The sequence below is a fragment of the Ranitomeya imitator genome, chromosome 6 (assembly GCF_032444005.1).
Source record: "Ranitomeya imitator isolate aRanImi1 chromosome 6, aRanImi1.pri, whole genome shotgun sequence".
Classification (NCBI taxonomy): Eukaryota; Metazoa; Chordata; class Amphibia; order Anura; family Dendrobatidae; genus Ranitomeya; species Ranitomeya imitator.
This window is the reverse complement of record NC_091287.1, coordinates 159717121-159736663: the sequence shown is the minus strand read 5'-3', so window position 1 is coordinate 159736663 and position 19543 is coordinate 159717121. Positions and strand designations below refer to the sequence as shown.

The window sequence follows — 19543 nt, the reverse complement described above, 5'->3', positions numbered from 1 at the left end:
AGCTAGCAATAAGGACATTGCTAGCTAATAACGCACAGTAACTCCTGATGCCTGGACACAGCTAGATGTCCTGGACTATGATGAAGAGATAGAAGACGTGGTGTGCTACAGCAGAAAAAAGAGATCTGGACGGTGGATGGTGAGCAGGGGAGTGGCTGGAGAGGTCAGCGGTGAGGCTTTTGTTTCTTTTCCTAGCCTTGTTTTAACTTACATACAAATTCAGGTTACATAGTTATTAAGGTTGAAGGAAGACTTTAAGTCCATCTAGTTCAACCCATAGCCTAACCTAACATGCCCTAACATGTTGATCCAGAGGAAGGCAAAAAAAAACCATGTGGCAAATAGTAAGCTCCACTTTGGGGAAAAAAATTCCTTCCCGACTCCACATATGGCAATCAGACTAGTTCCCTGGATCAACGCCCTATCAAGGAATCTAGTGTATATACCCTGTAACATTATACTTTTCCAGAAAGGTATCCAGTCCCCTCTTAAATTTAATTAATGAATCACTCATTACAACATCATACGGCAGAGAGTTCCATAGTCTCACTGCTCTTACAATAAGGAACCCGCGTCTGTTATTATGCTTAAACCTTCTTTCCTCCAGACGTAGAGGATGCCCCATTGCCCTTGTCTCAGGTCTATGATTAAAAAGATCATCAGAAAGGTCTTTGTACTGTCCCCTCATATATTTATACATTAAAATAAGATCACTCCTTAGTCTTCATTTTTCCAAACTAAATAGCCCCAAGTGTAATAACCTATCTTGGTATTGCAGACCCCTCAGTCCTCTAATAACCTTGGTCGCTCTTCTCTGCACCCGCTCTAGTTCAGCTATGTCTTTCTTATACACCGGAGACCAGAACTGTGCACAGTATTCTAAGTGTGGTCGAACAAGTGACTTGTATAGAGGTAAAATTATGTTCTCATGTGCATCTATGCCTCTTTTAATGCATCCCATTATTTTATTTGCCTTTGTAGCAGCTGCTTGACACTGGCCACTGAATATGAGTTTGTCATCCACCCATACACCCAGGTCTTTTTCATTGACGGTTTTGCCCAGAGTTTTAGAATTAAGCACATAGTTATTCATCTTATTACTTCTACCCAAGTGCATGACCTTACATTTATCCCCATTAAAGCTCATTTGCCATTTATCAGCCTAAGCTTCTAGTTTACATAAATCATCCTGTAATATAAAATTGTCCTCCTCTGTATTGATTACCCTGCAGAGTTTAGTGTCATCTGCCAGCTCTTAACCCACTTACACATATTTTCCCCTATCCCCATTATTCTCAAGAAGTCAGGGGAAGCTGCGCTCAGCAGCGATACGCGTGGGGCCCCCCCACACTTTCTGGATCCCGGGATCATCTTCCTTTACTCCTGACTTCTGACAGCTGACAGCCCAGACCGCAGACCGGATGACCTGATTGGGTGATTTATACTCATACCTTGTATTCTTCCTACCATTGTGCCACATATCCTGACCTTTGTGGGCACTTTTCTATAGCCAGGGTTATATCTTTGTTCCACCTGACCACCTTGCTTTATATTTATATTTTTCCTTTGGTTTAATTTATCTTTTGCTGGTATTATCCCCCTTTTTTTTTTTCCTATTATAATCGCTTGATAGTCACAGGCTCGTCTTCCGTAGCAGCGCTACTCATTCATAGTGGGGGTATCTGGGGACGCCCAGACCCTCTGTGCTCTTTTATAGGTTTGTACTATTATATCTGTATTATTGAATTATTGAGCCACATTTTTATAGGGCTTAGGAGGTTTTATTCCCCACTTTACAGGTCTCCCTTATATGCTGTCTAATTATTGATTTTCATATATAGGTATTTTTTGGTTGCCATTATTGTTGGGTTGTATAGTACATATATTACTATTTGTATTTTGGGCTGTCTTTCATGAGTATTTACCATGGGACCAGGGGTGTGGTTGTTATATTTTAACATGCTTTTATTCTTGTGTATGTGTCTCTGTTTTCAATAAACTTTTTGTAATTTGTTGCTACTCAGCTTTCATTTTTCTGGGTGTGCGCTCCGTTTGCGTGTCTGCTTTTCTTGGTTGCTCTAGTAAACCCATGCTGATACTGGGTCATGAGGTTATTCCTCTTCAGATACTCCAGTATAGCATCCCTTAGAATGCCCTCAAGGATTTTACCCACAGTAGAGGTTAAAGGGACACTGTCACCTGAATTTGGAGGGAACAATCATTAGCCATGGAGGCGGGGTTTTGGGGTTTTTGATTCACCCTTTCCTTACCGCTGGCTGCATGCTGGCTGCAATATTGGATTGAAGTTCATTCTCTGTCCTTCATAGTACATGCCTGGGCAAGGCAAGATTGCCTTGTGCAGGCATGTACTACGGAGGACAGAGAATGAACTTCAATCCAATATTGCAGCCAGCATGCAGCCAGCGGGTAAGGAAAGGGTGAATCAAAAACCCCCAAACCCCGCCTCCATGGCTAAAGATTGTTCCCTCCAAATTCAGGTGACAGTGTCCCTTTAAGCTTACTGGCCTATAATTTCCGAGTTCAGTTTTTGTCCCCTTTTTGAATATTGGCACCACATTTGCTATACGCCAGTCCTGTGGCACAGACCCTGTTATTATGGAATCTTTAAAGATTAAAAATAATGGTTTATCAATGACTGTACTTAGTTCCTGCACCCTCGGGGGTGTATCCCATCCTGGCCCAGAGATTTGTCAATTTTAGTGATTTTTAGACGCTATGTACTTCCTGCTGGGTTAAGTAGGTGACACTTAATGGAGATTTTTTGTTATCACTGATCATATTGTCTGCTATGGGATTTTCTTGTGTAAATACTGAAGAAAAAAAGTCATTTAGCATATTGGCTTTTTCCTCATCCTCATCCACCATTTCACCCAGACTATTTTTAAGGGGGCCAACACTATCATTTTTTAGTTTCTTACTATTTACGTAGTTAAAGAATATTTTGGGATTATTTTTACTCTCTCTTGCAATTAGTCTCTCTGTCTCAATCTTTGCTGCCTTGATTTGCTTTTTACAGAATTTATTTAATTTTTTGTATTTATTTAATGCCTCATCACTACCGACTTCCTTTAATTCTCTAAATGTTTTCTTTTTGTCACTTATTGCACCCCTTACAGCTCTATTTAGCCATATTGGTTTCCTCCTATTTCTAGTATGTTTATTCCCATACGGTATATACTGTGCACAGGTCCTATCCAGGATGCTAATAAACGTCTCCAATTTTCTTTGTGTATTTTTATGTCTCAGGATATCGTCCCAGTTTATTGCACCAAGATCATCTCTCATCCGTTGGAAATTTGCCCTCCTGAAGTTTAGTGTCCTTGTAACCCCCCTACAAGACATCTTATTAACCTCTTCCCGACCTGTGACACAGCATATGCGTCATGAAAGTCGGTGCCAATCCGACCTGTGACGCATATGCTGTGTCACAGAAAGATCGCGTCCCTGCAGATCGGGTGAAAGGGTTAACTTCAATTTCACCCGATCTGCAGGGACAGGGCGAGTGGTAATTTAGCCCAGGGGGGGTGGCTTCACCCCCCCCGTGGCTACGATCGCTCTGATTGGCTGTTGAAAGTGAAACTGCCAATCAGAGCGATTTGTAATATTTCACCTAAAAAACTGGTGAAATATTACAATTCAGCCATGGCCGATGCTGCAATATCATCGGCCATGGCTGGAAACACTGATGTGCCCCCACCCCACCCCACCGATTGCCCCCCCAGCCCTCCGATCTGTGGTCCGCTCCCCTCTGTCCTGTGCTCCGCTCCCCCATCCACCTGTCCGCTTCCCCGAGCTCCAATCCCACCCCCCGTGCTCCAATCCACCCCCGCACTCCGATCCACCACCCTGCCCTCCGATCCACCCCCCCGCACTCCGATCCACCCCCCCGCACTGCGATTCACCCCCCCGTGCTCCAATCCACTCCCCCATGCTCCAATCCACTCCCCGTGTTCCGATCCACCCCCCCATGCTCCGATCCACCTCCCCGTGCTCCCCCCACCCCATCATACTTACCGAGCCTCCCGAGGTCCGTCCGTCTTCTTTCCTGGGCGCCGCCATCTTCCAAAATGGCGGGCGCATGCGCAGTGCGCCCGCCGAATCTGCCGGCCGGCAGATTCGTTCCAATGTGCATTTTGATTACTGTGATAAAACCTCACAGTGATCAACATAAAAAAAATACTAAATGACCCCCCCCTTTGTCACCCCCATAGGTAGGGACAATAATAAAATAAAGAATTTTTTTTTTCTTCCACTAAGGTTGGGATTAGAACTAGGGTTAGGGTTAGGGGTTCGGTATGTGCACACGTATTGTGGTCCTCTGCGGATTTTTCTGCGGATTTGATAAATCCGCAGTGCTAAACCGCTGCAGATTTATCGCGGCTTTACCGCGGTTTCTCTGCGCATTTCACTGCGGTTTTACAACTGCGGTTTACTATTGGAGCAGTTGTAAAACCGCTGCGGAATCCTCAGAAAGAAGTGACATGCTGCGTTTCCATGCAGTTTTTCCGCAGCATGTGTACAGCGATTTTTGTTTCCCATAGGTTTACATTGAACTGTAAACTCATGGGAAACTGCTGCGGATCCGCAGCGTTTTCCGCAGTGTGTGCACATACCTTTAGAATTAGGCTATGTGCACACGGTGTGGATTTGGCTGTGGATCCGCAGTGGATTGGCTGCTGCAAATTTGCAGCAGTGTTCCATCAGGTTTACAGTACCATGTAAACCCATGGAAAACCAAATCCGCTGTGCCCATGGTGCGGAAAATACAGCGCGGAAACGCTGCGTTGTATTTTCCGCAACATGTCAATTCTTTGTGCGGATTCCGCAGCATTTTACACCTCTTCCTCAATAGGAATCCGCAGGTGAAATCAGCACAAAAAACACTGGAGATCCGCGGTAAATCCGCAGGTAAAACGCAGTGCCTTTTACCCATGGATTTTTCAAAAATGGTGCGGAAAAATCTCACACGAATCCACAACGTGGGCACATAGCCTTAGGGTTAGGGTTGGAATTAGGGTTGTGGCTAGGGTTGTGATTAGGGTTATGGCTACAGTTGGGATTAGGGGTTAGGGGTGTGTTGGGGTTAGTGTTGGAGGTAGAATTGAGGGGTTTCCACTGTTTAGGCACATCAGGGGTCTCCAAACGCAACATGGCGCCATTATTGATTCCAGCCAATCTTGTATTCAAAAAGTCAAATGGTGCTCCCTCACTTCCGAGCCCCGACGTATGCCCAAACAGTGGTTTACCCCCACATATGGGGTACCAGCATACTCAGGATAAACTGCGCAACAATTATTGGGGTCCAATTTCTCCTGTTACCCTTGTGAAAATAAAAAATTGCTTGCTAAAACATCATTTTTGAGGAAAGAAAAATTATTTTTTATTTTCACGGCTCTGCGTTGTAAACGTCTGTGAAGCACTTGGGGGTTCAAAGTGCTCACCACATATCTAGATAAGTTCCTTGGGGGGTCTAGTTTCCAAAATGGGGTCATTTGTGGGGGGTTTCTACTGTTTAGGCACACCAGGGGCTTTGCAAACGCAACGTGATGCCCGCAGACCATTCCATCAAAGTCTGCATTTCAAAAGTCACTACTTACCTTCTATGCCACGACGTGTGCCCAAACAGTGGTTTACCCCCACACATGGGGTATCAGCGTACTCAGGAGAAACTGGACAACAACTTTTGGGGTCCAATTTCTCCTGTAACCCTTGGGAAAATAAAAAATTCTGGGCTAAAAAATTATTTTTGAGGAAAGAAAACATATTTATTGTTTTCACGGCTCTGCGTTATAAACTTCTGTGAAGCACACCACACATCTAGATAAGTTCCTTTCGGGGTCTAGTTTCTAAAATGGGGTCACTTGTGGGGGGTTTCTACTGTTTAGCCACATCAGGGTCTCTGCAAACGCAACATGACGCCCACAGAGCATTCCATCAAAGTCTGCATTTCAAAACGTCACTACTTCACTTTCGAGCTCCGGCACAGTGGCGTATCCAGGGGGGGCAGCCGGGGCATGTGCCCGGGCGCAGCCGACAGGGGGGCGCCAGCGGGCCGCCTAATGATGCGGCGGTCCAAGGAGGCTCCCCGTCGGCGGCATTCTGCTGCCCCCACAGTCTGAGATAATCCCGTTCTCTGAGCCGGCTGTCAAATTGACAGCCGACTCAGAGAAAGTGCTGGGCGCCTTAGTCAAATCCCAAGGTGTACAGCGACGCCGTTGGCTGTGCCGCTGCTGTCGCTAGTACCCTTGGCTTGCCTGGCTGTTATAAATGTGTGATGATGATCCCTAGTTCTGACGACTGCTGAGGTGCCGCTGACCACTGCTGGCACTTCCGCATCAGTGAAGCGCCAGCAGCGGTGACGTCACTCTTCACAGACACACAGAGCAGGCGAAGCACAGGCTGCTGCGTTGCAGTGTTGTTGGACGGTGGTAAGTGTGCTCCAGCTCCAGACCGCGGGGACCGGCTGGGTAATGGAGCTGAAGACACCTACCGAACTTAGATTAGAGTCTGATGTTTGATATTTAAGGGGGCTGGTTGGGTTGGGGGGTTGGGGGGTCGGTCGGTTATATGGAGCCTGCAGCCAGGATAGGGAGGGGCCAGGGGCAATGGTCGGTAGTAAATTGTGTGTGTATATATAGAGGTGAGAGGTGCTGTGTGTGTGTTGTGTGTGTATATAAGTGAGAGGTGCTGTGTGTGTGTTGTGTGTGTATATAAGTGAGAGGTGCTGTATGTGTGTTGTGCGTGTGTGTATATAGGTGAGAGGTGCTGTGTGTGTGTTGTGCGTGTGTGTATATAGGTGAGAGGTGCTGTGTGTGTGTTGTGTGTGTATATAAGTGAGAGGTGCTGTGTGTGTGTTGTGTGTGTATATAAGTGAGAGGTGCTGTGTGTGTGTTGTGTGTGTATATAAGTGAGATGTGCTGTGTGTGTGTTGTGTGTGTATATAGGTGAGAGGTGCTGTATGTGTGTTGTGCGTGTGTGTATATAGGTGAGAGGTGCTGTGTGTGTGTTGTGTGTGTATATAAGTGAGAGGTGCTGTGTGTGTGTTGTGTGTGTATATAAGTGAGAGGTGCTGTGTGTGTGTTGTGTGTGTATATAAGTGAGAGGTGCTGTGTGTGTGTTGTGTGTGTATATAAGTGAGATGTGCTGTGTGTGTGTTGTGTGTGTATATAGGTGAGAGGTGCTGTATGTGTGTTGTGCGTGTGTGTATATAGGTGAGAGGTGCTGTGTGTGTGTTGTGCGTGTGTGTATATAGGTGAGAGGTGCTGTGTGTGTGTTGTGTGTGCGTGCATGCGTAGCGCTGCGGGTGAATGTGCAGAGATGTAAATGGTTTTGTGTGTGCGTACGGGGAGGAGAGGTGAGGGCAATGATGAGGCTGATGGGGAGAGGGCAATAATTGGGATGGAGGGGGAGGAGGAGATGATGGATGTGGTGGAATGGGCAATGATGGAGGTGGAATGGGCAATGATGGGGGTGGGGGAGGAAATGATGGAGGTGGTGGAATGGGCAATGATGGGGAGAGGCAATGATGGAGGGGGAAATTGGAATGGGCAAAGATGGTGGTGGGGGAGGAGGAAATCATGGAGGTGGTGGAATGGGCAAGGATGGTGGTGGTGGAAAGCACGCTGATGATATTGGAGGGGGAGAAAATGATGGAGGTGGTCGAATGGGCAAGTATGGTGATGTGATGGCGGCGGAAAGGACAATGATGATGGTGGTGGAAAGGGCCAAGATGGGGATGGTGGGGGAAGAGAAAATGATGGGTATGGTGGAAAAGGCAAAGGAGGAAATGATGGAGGTGGTGGAATGGGCAATGATAGGAGTGCTGGGGAAGGAGGAAATGATGGAGGTTGTGGAATGAGAAGGGGGGAATAGTGTGATGAGACAGTATGGGGGGAGAAAAATGAGTGGGCACAGAATAGAAACTGAGCAGTGGGGGCGTAGCATGGGGGGACAGTGTAAGGGCACAGCCAGGAGGGGACAGTATACCAAGGAGGGGGAGTGTGATGAGAGAGTACAGTATAAATACTGGGCCCTATAGGGGGGACACAGTGTGAGAGGACAGTGTGAAGAGGGGGGCCGGTATGGAAAGGAGAGGTCAGTGTGAAGCGTGTGTACATAAGAGGGACAGTGTGGGGGTCATATTTTGTGCAGACAATATAGTGAGGGGCAATGTTTTATACAGGAGCATTATAATGACACTTGTATCTTTAAGGGCATCATGTGGAGATTTTCTGCAAAAGAGCCGAGAACATGGAAATCTGCAGAGACGGATGTGGATGAGAAAACTCATCATGGGGTCTGGACAAGATAAAGAAAAGAAGGAGAACGGCTCCAGAGACGACATCATCTATAAGGTACCTGGATGTAAATGTTATTTGTGACTGACTAATTCTCATGTTTGTATTTATGTTAGGAGCATTAAAGGGGATGTCCAGGTTTATGATGAGTCTGCAGTCATTCTTTGTGACTGCAGACTTCTGACTTCTCACATTGCGCACTGCACGCTGTCAGGATTCTCTCGTGCCGGGGATTTACATACACGCGGTCACATGCTGACTAGACATGTGTGGCTCCACTCAATGAAAACGAACTGAGCGAGGCCAGGCACGTCTAGTCGGAATGTGGTCAGAAGTATACAAATCACATGCTTGTGCTGACATGACTCCACCGGCAAGGGAGAATTCTAAAAGTGTGCAGTGCATTAGTTGTGAGAATTCAGAAGCTGCGATGTCAGGATTCAGCTCTGCAGGTTCCAGTAGTCGTCACATGGACACTTCACTCACATGTGACTTTCACACTTATGGTCCTGTGACATCGAGCTTCTCTTCTGCTTCTCTGTTTTTCACTGAACATTGAGAGCATTAGGGAGAGCGGCTCATCGGTACATGACTAAGTGTGCAAATCGCATATGTACTGGGGGGGGGCGCCAAAATTAATTCTTACGCCTCTGCCCCAGCATGTGCCCAAACAGTGGTTTACCCCCACACATGGGGTATCACCGTACTCAGAAGAAACTGGACAACAACTATTGGGGTCAAATTTCTCCTGTTACCCTTGGGAAAATAAAAAATTCTGGGCTAAAAAATTATTTTTGAGGAAAGAAAACGTATTTATTATTTTCACTGCTCTGCGTTATAAACTTCTGTGAAGCACTTGGGGGTTCAAAGTGCTCACCACACATCTAGATAAGTTCCTTTGGGGGTCTAGTTTCCAAAATGGGGTCACTTGTGGGGAGTCTCTACTGTTTAGGCACATCAGGCGCTCTGCAAACGCAACGTGATGCCCGCAGAGCATTCCATCAAAGTCTGCATTTCAAAACATCACTACTTCCCTTCCAAACCCCGACGTGTGCCCAAACAGTGGTTTACCCCCACATATGGGGTATCAGCGTACTCAGGAGAAACTGGACAACAACATTTTGGGTCAAATTTCTCCTGCTACCCTTGGGAAAATAAAAAATTGCGGGCTAAAAATAATTTTTGAGAAAATAAATTTTTTATTTTATTTTCATGGTTCTGCGTTATAAACTTCTGTGAAGCACTTGGGGGTTCAAAGTGCTCACCATACATCTAGATTAGTTCCTTTGGGGGTCTAGTTTCCAAAATGGGGTCATTTGTGGGGGATCTGCAATGTTTAGACACACAGGGGCTCTCCAAACGCGACATGGTGTCCGCTAATGATTGGAGCTAATTTTCCATTTAAAAAACCAAATGGCGTGCCTTCCCTTCCGAGCCCTGCCGTGCGCCCAAACAGTGGTTTACCCCCACATATGGGGTATTAGCGTACTCAGGACAAACTGGACAACAAGATTTGGGGTCAAATTTCTCCTAATACCCTTGGCAAAATAGGAAATTCCAGGCTAAAAAATAATTTTTGAGGAAAGAAAAATTATTTTTTATTTTCATGGCTCTGCGTTATAAACTTCTGTGAAGCACCTGGGGGTTTAAAGTGCTCAATGTGCATCTAGATAAGTTCCTTGGGGGGTCTAGTTTCCAAAATGGGGTCACTTGTGGGGGAGCACCAATGTTTAGGCACACAGGGGCTCTCCAAACGCGACATGGTGTCCGCTAACAATTGGAGCTAATTTTCCATTCAAAAAGTCAAATGGCGCGCCTTCCCTTCCGAGCCCTGCCGTTTGCCCAAACAGTGGTTTACCCCCACATGTGAGGTATCAGCATACTCGGGAGAAATTGCTCAACAAATTTTACGATCCATTTTTTCCTATTGCCCATGTGAAAATGAAAAAATTGAGGCGAAAAGAAATTTTAGTGGAAAAAAAGTACTTTTTCATTTTTATGGATCAATTTGTGAATCACCTAAGGGTTTAAAGTGCTCACTAGGCATCTAGATAAGTTCCTTGGGGGGTCCAGTTTCCAAAATGGGGTCACTTGTGGGGGAGCTTGAATGTTTAGGCACACAGGGGCTCTCCAAACGTGACATGGTGTCCGCTAACGATGGAGATAATTTTTCATTCAGAAAGTCAAATGGCGCTCCTTTCCTTCCGAACCTTACCATGTGCCCAAATAGTGGTTTACCCCCATATATGAGGTATCGGTGTACTCAGGACAAATTGGACAACAACTTTCGTGGTTCAGTTTCTCCTTTTACCATTGGGAAAATAAAAAAATTGTTGCTAAAAGATCATTTTTGTGACTAAAAAGTTAAATGTTCATTTTTTCCTTCCATGTTGCTTCTGCTGCTGTGAAGCACCTGAAGGGTTAATAAACTTCTTGAATGTGGTTTTGTGCACCTTGAGGGGTGCAGTTTTTAGAATGGTGTCACTTTTGGGTATTTTCAGCCATGTAGACCCCTCAAACTGACTTAAAATGTGAGGTGTAAAAATGAGAAATCGCTGGTCAAATTTTAACCCTTATAACTTCCTAGCAAAAAAAAAATTTTCGTTCCAAAATTGTGCTGATGTAAAGAAGACATGTGGGTAATGTTATTTATTAACTATTTAGTGTCACATAACTCTCTGGTTTAACAGAATAAAAATTCAAAATGTTAAAATTATGAAATTTTCAAAATTTTCAACAAATTTCCGTTTTTATCACAAATAAACGCAGAATTTATTGACCTAAATTTACCACTGACATGAAGCCCAATATGTCACGAAAAAACAATCTCAGAACCGCTAGGATCCGTTGAAGCGTTCCTGAGTTATTACCTCATAAAGGGACACTGGTCAGAATTGCAAAAAACGGCCCGGTCATTAAGGTCAAAATAGGCTGGGTCATGAAGGGGTTAAAGGATTCATGAAAAATTATTATTATGTGACCACTATTCCCCAAGTGACCCCCAACCCTTATATTTGATTTGAGGTCTGGCCTGTTGGTTAATATTAGGTCTAGCAGTGCCCCCCTTCTTGTTGGGTCCTGAACCAGTTGTGAAAGGTAATTGTCTCTCATAGTTGTCAAAAACCGATTACCTTTGCTAGAACTGCAGGTTTCTGTTCCCCAATCTATTTCAGGGTAGTTGAAGTCCCCCATAATAATGACTTCTCCTTGAGTCGCAGCTTCATCTATTTGCTTTACGAGGATATTCTCCATTGCTTCCATTATTTTGGAGATTTATAACAAACCCCTATCAGTAATTTATTATTTTTTCCACCTCCCCTTATCTCCACCCACAGGGACTCTACATTTTCATTAGATTCACCTATATTATCACGCCAGATGGGTTTTAAGGCCGATTTTACATGTAGACACACACCTCCCCCTCGCCTATCCATTCGGTCATTTCTGAACAGACTATAACCCTGCAAGTTAACAGCCCAGTCATGGTTCTCCTCCAGCCACGTTTCAGAAATCCCCACCATGTCATAATTATGCTCCAACAACATTAGTTCTAATTTGTCCATTTTGTTGGCGAGGCTTCTGGCATTAGTATACATGCACTTGATGTTCCTCTCTGTACCTCTATTCTTTCTTAAATTATTAACTGTTCTAACCCCACCCCCCCATGCCACCGCCACCCCCAACTTCTTTATTTGTGCCCAGGTCTCTATCTGCACTATCTTCCCCTCTTATAAAATGAATACCTTCCCCCCCAATCCCTAGTTTAAACACTCCTCCAACCTTCTAGCCATTTTCTCCCCCAACACAGCTGCACCCTCCCCATTGAGGTGCAGCCCGTCCCTAGCGCAGAGCCTGTAGCCAACTGAGAAGTCGGCCCAGTTCTGCAGGAACCCAAACCCCTCCTTCTTACACCAATTCTTGAGCCACTTATTAACCTCCCTAATCTCCCGTTGCCTCTCTGGCGTGGCACGTGGTACAGGCAGTATTTCAGAAAATACTATGTTAGAGGTCCTTGGTTTCAGCTTGCAGCCTAATTCCCTGAAATCATCTTTAAGGACCTTCCACCTACCTCTAAATTTGTCATTTGTGCCAATGTGCACCATGACCGCTGGTTCCTCACCTGCCCCTCCCAGTAATCTGTCCACCCCATCAGCAATGTGTCAGACTCGAGCGCCAGGAAGGCAGCACACCATTCGACGATCCCTGTCTTTGTGACAGATTGCCCTGTCTGTTCCCCTAATAATTGAGTCCCCCACTACCAGCACCTGTCTGGCCTGCCCTGCTCTCCTATTTTCCTTCTTACTGTAGCAGTCACTCCTCCAGCTTTCAGAGGACATGCCTGGCTGCAGCAGTGCTACCCCTGTACTGGCACCCCCTCATCTACCAACTTAGCAAACTTATTGGAGTGTGCCAGATCAGGACTAGCCTCCTTGGCACTCTTCCCTCTCTCTGACCTTCTAACTGTCACCCAGCTTGCTACTCCACTGTCCTGTGGCTCCATCCTACAATCCCCCCCCTTCATCTATCCCATTGAGTGTCTGCTCAGTGAGCAGAAGACTCCTTTCCATATTGTCAATGGATCTCAGTGTTGCCAACTGCACATTTAGATCCAGAATCTGGGCTTCCAAATGCACAACGTGCTCACATCTCGCACAGCAGTATGCACCCTCGACCGGCTGCTCAAGGATTGCATACATGTGGCAAGATGTGCACTGGATGGCATTAGCAATAGTGGAGCACATTTCCTAATGGGTATTGCACCACACAGAAACGTTAAATAAAAAACAAAAAACAAAAACAAATGCAAAGTATTAAGATACAAACAGCAATTTAGTAATTCCTCCCTTGGAAAGTCCCTGAATCCAAAGTCACTGAATCACAAGTCACACTTACCGCCGTTCACACTTACGCTCAGGTCACACTCAGCTCGTTCACACTCGCTAAGCTGAAGATTTAAAGATGTTTTTTTCCTTTTTCCCCTCAGCAGCAATCCACCTTGCTGTTCAATGCACTTGACAAACCCACCTCCAAGAGTGAAGTTTGGAGGTGGTAACATCATGGTGTGCGGCTGTTTTTCAGCATACGGCTCTGGCAAACTTCATATATTTGAAGGAAGGTTGAATGGACAAATGTATTAGGATATTCTGGAAAAAAAATCTGCTGCCATCTACCAGGATGATGAAGATAAAAGGAGGGTGGACATTCCAGCAAGACAATGTTTCCAAATACACAGCCATGGAAATTCTTAATAGGTTTCAGAGAAAGAAAATAAAGCTGCTAGAATGGCTGAGCCAATCACCTGACCTGAATCCAATAGAACATTTTTGGAAATAACCAAATCTCAGAATTCATAGAAGGAGCCCACGTGACCCTCAGATTTTGAAAGGTGTTTGTGTCAAAGAATGGGTCAAAATCACATTTGCAAGCAATGCAAGCTACTAGTTTCTCCATACAGGAGGCGTCTTGAAGCTGTCATCACCAACAAAGGTTTTTGTATGAAGTATTACATTTCAAAAAGTGTGTTCACTACTTTTTCCCTGTGTCATTTCTCATTACACATAATTTAATTTCTGGACATCTCTGGTTTGATTTCTTTGCCCGTGTCGATTGGATGGGTTGTTACCGACAAATGCTGAGAATTTCACGTCAAGAGCACCTTTAGAAATATATTTACTTAGAAACTTAGTAACGTGATTAATAATTATTTTAGCCGCTGTCTAAGCTTAGGTAAATTTGTGATTGAGGGTAATGCAATATTTGCCTAGAACTAAATACTGGATTCCTCAAATCAATGTTACTAGTGGACCCTTGACATTCCAGTCCAAGACTGCATCTGCCCCAAATATACATATACATTATTATCAGAGTAGTCCCCAGAAATCATGATTGATTTAGAAATGAGAATTACCTTCCAGTTTGTGGTGACACCATTCTAAACTTGTTCCAGAATAAATAGCCTTTATGTTCAGTTATGGTTAAGAGTCTATGCATTCCTTGCACAGTAGATACACAATGTGTAGAACAAAGACATACAGGACACATTATCTTTAGCTGGATACATTCTTAAGGCTCTAAAAATGTCCATATGCTTTATGTTTTTTTCTAATTTATTATGAGTTTGAAGATAAAGGGTTATGCACCATCTGTCTAGACTTTTACAGTAAGATTTTTTAACAGCAACCTACCCTATGCATTTGTGAATTGTTTCATGTTCTTTGCAAGTCTTTCTGGGTTGTGTAAAAATGTTATGTAATGTCCCACTGGTTTTTGTTTCTTTAGAATTTCATTGTCTGCACTGAACATACAGCATATTTCTTCAGTAGAAAATACGAATAGGGGCAATCAGCTCACCCGACAGGGTGCACAGCAAAATACTCCCAATAGCTGGCACTCAGATCTTCATACAAAATGCTTTATTAAAGCCAAATTAGAAACCACAGCAACAATGGTGGACACATTGGCACAAAAAATGTTATGAAGAAGGCTGGAAAAAAAAGTGTGTGCAGGTTTTTTTGGTTTTTTTTCCAGTCGTCTTCATAACATTTTTTGTACCACTGTGTCCACCATTGTTGCTGCGGATTTTAATTTGGATTTAATAATGCACTATTTTTTGAAGAATGCGAGTGCCAGCTGTCATTTGGAATGTTTCTTCACTATACACAGTAACACATTTCTTTTGGCAGAAGTCATAGAAAGAAATAACACACATACTCAGGCATGGACTGCTTGCTTGTGCAGCCAGTTCATCTGCACTGTAGCCCAGTCCGGAGGCTGATCTCTCCTTTGTTTGAGTCTTGTATAGGTTTTAACCACTTGCACAGGACTGCTCTCCGTAGATGTCTCACACATCCGCCTGATTGTTACTGTCCGCTAAAAATGGACTGAAAATTTGTTTTTGACAACTGCCTCTTAAAAATGTATTAGTTAAAAATGGATGAAACTAGGATGGAACTCTAAAGCCTCTTTCACACGTCCGTCTCTCTGGTACGTGTGGTGACAGTTTTCACACGTACCGGAGTAATGTACCCAGAAATGGGTCTGTACACATGTCAGTGTGTTTCAACGGACTGTGTCCGTGGGCAAAACACGTTAACAAGTCCGTTTTTTACCATCATCACGCATGGCAAAACGTCCCGCACACGTGCACACGGAGAACACACATTGATGTCCTCCGTGTGACACATATCAGCACCGGGGTAGAAGCACTGCTGTAACCGCTGTTCCCTGGTGGCAGGTGCTGAAGCTGGCTATCATCATTCTCCTGTGCTCTGCCGGAAATCTGCGCTAGCAGATGGGAATGATGAGAGTTATAAGGTGGGGGCTTTTCGGACTCTTACTCCCATCTTCTGACACCTGCTGCCGCTAATAACAGTGACAGCAGGTGCAGATGATTGGGGTATCCCTCAATCCTAATCAAGTAAATGAATGAAAAACCTGATGTGGGTTCCAAACTATTTTCTTGAACCAAGCAGGCAAAACTCACAGCTGTCAGCTTCAGCAAGGTTGGTTATCAAGAATAGAGGGGTCACCATGCTTTTTTTTTAAATTATTTAAGTAAATTAAAAAAGCAGCGTGGGGTCCCCCCCATTTTTGAAAACCAGCCTTGTTAAAGCTCACAGCTGGGGGCTGGTATTCTCAGGCTGGTAAGGGGCCATGGATATTGGCCCTCCCCCAGCCTAAAAACAGCAGCCCGCAGCTGCTCAGAAAAGGCAAATATATTAGATGCTCCTATTCTGGTGCTTTGCCCGGCTCTTCCCACTTGCCCTGTAGCGGTGGCAAGTGGGGTTAATATTTGTGGGGTTTATGTCACCTCTGTAATGTCAGGTGACATCAAGCCTGCAGCTTAGTAATAGAGAGGCGTCTATAAGACACTTATCCATTACTAATCCTACAGTTATATGTTAAATAAAGACACAGCTAGAATAAAATCCTTTATTTGAAAAAATGACACAGACACCTTTAATATTCTAAATTAAACCATACTTACTGCTACACCTAATTTCCCAAAGCCCTTGATGTCCTGTAATAAAAATAAAATAAAAAAACAACAATATACCATATCTATCCGTCGTTGTGTTCCACACTGTAATCCATGTCTGGGGGCTAAATAGTTTTCAACCTGGACGGTGCCAAGATGCGACCGTCCCAGCTGAAAACCACTGGTGAATGAGATGCTGAGAGAGCAGACTAGGCTGCAGTGGTATTGTGGCTCCGGGGGAAGGGGGTCTCTGCTAGTCTCCGCACTGGGCTGCAATCATCTTGTGGCAGCACCTTACGCTACTTTCACACTTGCGTCGGTACGGGGCCATCGCAAACCATCGGCCCGACGTACCGACGCACGTTGTGCTAAATTTAGCACAACGTGGGCAGCGGATGCAGTTTTACAACGCATCCGCTGCCCAGTGTGATGAGCGGGGAGGAGGGGGCGGAGTTTTGGCCGCGCATGCGCGGTCGAAAATGGCGGACGCGACGCACACAAGAACGTTACATGTAACTTTTTTTGTGCTGACGGACCGCCAAAACACGACGCATCCGTCACATGACGGATGCGACGTGTGACCATACGTCGCAGTGCGTCGCTAATGCAAGTCTATGGAGAAAAAACACATCCTGCGGTCAACTTTGCAGGATGCATTTTTTCTCCAAAACGACGCATTGCGACGTACGTCACAGGACGCAAGTGTGAAAGTAGCCTTATAGTATAACTGCAAAGTGAATAATAACCATCAAGGACCCCGAACCATCGGCCATGGAGCCAGAGGGGATTTAGCAGAGTAGTTTGGGGTGACATCAAAGACTTTTTTTGTTATCGCTTTTTATTCTGCTGTTTGTGAGGTAAGATGTAGAAAAGATGGCAATTCTGCTAATGTTTTCTATTATGTGACTGTATGGCCCCTTCACACAACCTATCATGTGCTGCTTCAATGGTGCTGCTGAGTGATCCCAGCATATTCTCAACATACTTTGAGCTAATTTTCTGTATTTGCATTACTGAGTAGATGCTAAGAATATGCTGAGATGGCTCATAGGCAAATTTGATTTCTAACTTTTAAAATTGGGAAAGGTGAAATTCCTATTTATTGGGAAATTATACATTTTGTTCAGTGAAGTCGGTTTTATATAATATTTATTTTTATCTAGTAAATAATACTCATTTTTGTTATTGCACTTTACTGGGTACTCCCATATTTCCATGATGTGCCACAATAGTAGATGTGGGTCTCACAAATGGAACAGGCATCTGTTTCTCTGTTAGTGGAGAGATGGCCAGAGTTTTGTCTACCTCACCACTTACATCACTATGTGACGGGGATCTGTTCTCAAAATAGATGCAAGTTCCATTTGTGGGACTTATACTTGAAGGAAATGTACCTTGAAAGTATTTATTGTTGTGTTATGCAACTTTCCAACAGGCCCTGAATGAGACATAAGTGCTTCTTTTTTGCCTTGAGTGTTTCTTTAGTTTGTTATTTATACACTAAGTTAAATTGGTTATTTATTGACTAATTATTATTATTATTCATTATTATAGCACCATTTATTCCATGACGCTTTACATGTGAATAAGCGGCATACATAGGCAAGTACAATAAACATGAGAAATACAAGGCACACACAAGTACAGGAGGAGAGAAGACCCTGGCCGTGAGGGCTCACAGTCTACAGGGGATGGGTGAGGATACACTAGGAGAGGGTAGAGTTGGTCATGCGGCGGTTATGTAGACTGAGGATCACTGCAGGTTGTAGGCTAGTCGGAAGAGTAGGGTCTTCATGTTCCTTTTGAAGGTTACCATGGTAGGCTAATAAACACTTTGATATTGCCTCATTTTGCAACAGGATTGGTATTATTTCTATATAACTGCAAGGTGGGACCCAAGAATGATTTTTCTCTGGTGGGCCCAAGGTACTCCAGTCCGACCATATGGATACCCCGATCATCTGCTCCTGCTGTCACTGTTATTAGAGACAGCAGGTGTCGATAATTCTCATCATTCTCCTCTGCTCGCGACGATTGCCGGCAGAGCACGGGGGAATGATGAGAGCCGGCTTCAGCACCAGCCGCCAGGGAACAGCGCTTACTGCAGTGCTTCTTCCCCGGCAGCCGTCCGTATGGTACTGATGTGGCACACGGTGGCCACACGTGTGCCACAAGTATTACACACGGACACACGGACACAGATATCTCTGGTACCGTTTTTTTCCGGTACCGGAAATAAGCGGATGTGTGAAAGCGACCTAAAGTACAGAGTGTGTCTTACTAGTTTCATCTGTTTCCAGTGATCCCCAAAGACTTTAGTGAGTGAGTCTGATCCACAAAACAGATGAGAATAAAACATGATCTGAGTTTCACAGTCCCGAGGCTAAAGCCACACTCACACATTCAGTATTTGGTCAGTTTTTACCTCAGTATTTGTAAGCCAAAATCAGGAGTGGAACAATCAGAGGAAAAGTATAATATAAACACATCACCAGTTCTGCATTCTTACAAATGCTGATGTAAAATACTGACCATACACTGAAAATGTGAATGTGGCCTAAAAGTTTTTTTCTCTCATGGTCACTTGGGCTTGGAGTAAAAGTCATTCATCTGAACAGCACTATTGAATAACATGGGTCAGTGTGCTGGCCGATTAAAAATTGGACAGTACACGTTCAATTTATATGCTCGTCTGCATAAGCCCTAATTCTCGTCTCCAAGTAGCTTGTGCCATGCCACAAAGGTTGTAAATAAAAACAAGCCAACCAATCTGTAATTAATCAAAGTTTTGGATTCTGGCAAATCTGAAATTATTTTAGATATTATTTTCAAGAATGCAGCAAGAATGCAGCTCTTCAAACTTGCCCTGTAACGGTGGCAAGTGGGGTTCCTATTTTTGCTGTTGATGTCACCCTTGTAGTGTCTGGTGACATCAAGCCCACGGCATAGTAATGGAGAGGCATCTATAAGATATTATAAATGCACACACAGAAAGTATAAAGTCCTTTATTTTAAATAAACAAACTTTTTTTTTATTTAAAAATAACAAACACAGCTATGCTCACCTAGCGCCCATTCCATTGAAGCCATCGTCTCCTGTAAAAAACATAATAATAAACAACAAAAATACTCATTGAATGCCCAAATCCACTGAAGCCAATGACTCCAGTAACAAAACAAAAATAAAAAACAACCATATGCCTCACCTGTCAGATGTCCGGTCCCATGCTGTAATCCATGTCTGGGA

At 44.3% G+C, this 19543-nt stretch overlaps 1 protein-coding gene across 3 annotated transcripts in view; it reads right to left on the bottom strand.

The window, feature by feature from the left end:
• EPDR1 (ependymin related 1) overlaps positions 1 to 19543 on the bottom strand; it is a 134786-nt gene that overhangs the window by 56004 nt on the left and 59239 nt on the right. The gene's annotated exons all lie outside the window — the stretch shown is intronic.